Consider the following 2,529-nt stretch of genomic DNA (forward strand, 5'->3'; position numbering starts at 1 on the left):
TTATATTTAATACTTAAATTATTTTATAATTAACAAACAAAACTTTGAAGTAATTAAACCAGTTTATATAAAATAAAACCAAACATCACCAAAATAGCATTAATTAAGAAAATACTTACAATAGACGATTTATCAAAAGATTCACAATCTACCAATAACTAAACGAAACATAAAATATGCCAAAAAGTTTTGAACCAAGTTTACAAAACGAAAAAACACCCCAACAAATAGATAATATATCGTGCATATCAAACCCAAAATATCTTGCTTTGTTGATAAACTTTCTCCACTTGTGCATCTTCTAAGATATGATTCCATGCATTCCTGTAGAGAAGAATAAATAAAGTTAATGAAGTCACAATAGTCCCAAAACATCTCAAAAAAAATCTCCAAACAACTCCACAAAATACCAAGTTTGCAATGAGTTAAATAAATATTTGCAAGAAAATTTGATAAGGAACAGGATATTCTCGAGAAAGAGACAAACATTCTCCACAAAAGAGACAAACATTCTCCAATGGAAACTACACAAACACAAGATCATAATTACACACAAACATGAAATCGAAACATAAAAATGTCTAAGAAAATAAATTGAAAATGATACTATGGATGTTAGTTACCCGCTGCTACTTGGCACCAAAACCAATTGATTAACTAATGCACCGATCATTTGGTCTGATAAAAAGCTTGCCCTCTGGTTCAAACGTTCAGTTTTACCTATTTTGTCATTTGTGGTTCTTTGAAAATTCGGGATGTTGTGTGGATTTACAAATTTGAATTTACCAATATTGTTTTCCTTGACCAACTTCTTATAAAGATGCCTACAATTTTGAAGAGAATAAAATCAGAATTAAATTAAATAATACATAGCTTACTAATAAAGCATGTGATTATTATATTTAATAAAACAACAAACAAAGTGTAAGGCAATTTTAAGACTTACCATATGTAAGCAACCATACAATTTGCTGAAATTGGCTCCAACAGATACAAAGGACTGATGTCCTCAAGGTGCAAGTTTAGTTCATAGTTATCTCCAAATACCCCCTCATCCAAATGAATTGACAATTTTAGTGAACATCAAAACCTACTACACTTTAAAATTTCTTTTTCTTTTTTTTTTTCCCCTTTTTTGCATTTTAGCCTTTTAAAACTGTTTCGGTCCAATAACTGTGTTATTATTATTTTATAATCATCTGCAGATTTATTATTATAAAATATTGACATGATATCGAAAAATTGATTACAATTTAGTGTTACGTCAACACTCTAGTTAATTATTATAAAAAATCAACAATAAACAAAGTTAATAGAAACAACACAACTTTGACAAATTAGAAGACAAAAAAAATTAAACATGACAACCTGACATATTAAATTGATTGTTTTTCCTTGTATGCATTATGATTTTGTTATTAGCTATCATTTTATGTCAAGGTAAGAATGACAGCACAACAAATAAGAAGCCACTGCTATTGGAAAAGAACAGGCAGATGCAAATGCAAAACCAACACGACAAAAAGGACCATTCTGGTATGCCAGGAAATTTATACACACAGTAGCAGCTCCAAAATGTGTGGAGGTGTGGGATATTCGTTCGAGAGAAAATTTCAGTAACTTTGAACAGAAATTTCCAATGACGATAATATATTATTCATCGAATTAAAAAATAAGAAGAAATTGACACTAGTTGGCTGGCCCTCTTCCCATATATTATTCCCATTAAAAACCAAAAAACAAGTCTCTCATATTACATAAATATAGATCAGAAATCAATTAGCTTAGAAATCCAGAAATCAATTACCTTAGAAATCCAGAAGCAGCGGGCTTTGCTTTGCAAGAGTAGGAGAGAATAATGGAGCGGTAGATCAAACTCGCAAGGCAATAAGCAAAGATTTCTGTAAACGAGAAAATGGTAACAATACATAAGATAAATTTTAAATTTCTAACTTTTTCATATCTCAAAAATTGTGGCCTAGCTATTGTCAGACCAATACATCACTCGATCTCTCAAATAACAACCTATTAGGCAGCAGTAGATGAATGGGAAAATTAGATAGTCATTCCAGTTTGAATGTGATTTTCGGTAAATGTAAGACAAGCACTAAAGTTGGTTTTTTCCATACAACTCAACCATACATATTTTCTACTAAAAAAAAATAAAAACAAATTCCTTGACAATCAATCTTCAGATGAAGCAGCACAAGTTTCATGTGGTTTGTTTGGTCTGCATTTTTTATAAACGAGATTTTTTCCCACATTGAGAGATTGCTGCAATCAACTGAAATAAAGCAGAAAATGCGAGTTTGAAACTAGTGCATCTTTCTACACCATGAAAACCTTCCCTTTGGTCATTATCATAATGGACTTCTTCATAATCTTGGATTGCATTTATTTAAATAAAGATAGTATTCAGATCCTTGATAAGCATAACATGCTGTAATTATTTGGTTTAAGAATGCTATACAAATTTTTCCACCTAACCACTGTCGATTAGAGTTTGATGTGAATTACAACTGAACATTG

At 30.4% G+C, this 2,529-nt stretch overlaps 1 long non-coding RNA gene across 2 annotated transcripts; it reads right to left on the reverse strand.

Moving 5' to 3' along the window:
• Positions 1–229: 229 nt before the first annotated feature.
• Positions 230–1,866, reverse strand: LOC140873418 (uncharacterized). 2 transcript variants are annotated; one of them, XR_012148024.1, is made up of 3 exons: positions 1,808–1,866; positions 624–824; positions 230–324 (listed from the first exon to the last, which is right to left on the reverse strand). It is a non-coding gene; the product is annotated as an uncharacterized lncRNA (long non-coding RNA). The 2 variants fall into 2 exon arrangements; XR_012148023.1 differs by lacking the exon at positions 1,808–1,866 and adding an exon at positions 947–1,032.
• Positions 1,867–2,529: the final 663 nt, after the last annotated feature.

Source organism: Henckelia pumila, unplaced genomic scaffold, assembly GCF_033568475.1.
Source record: "Henckelia pumila isolate YLH828 unplaced genomic scaffold, ASM3356847v2 CTG_550, whole genome shotgun sequence".
Lineage (NCBI taxonomy): Eukaryota > Viridiplantae > Streptophyta > Magnoliopsida > Lamiales > Gesneriaceae > Henckelia > Henckelia pumila.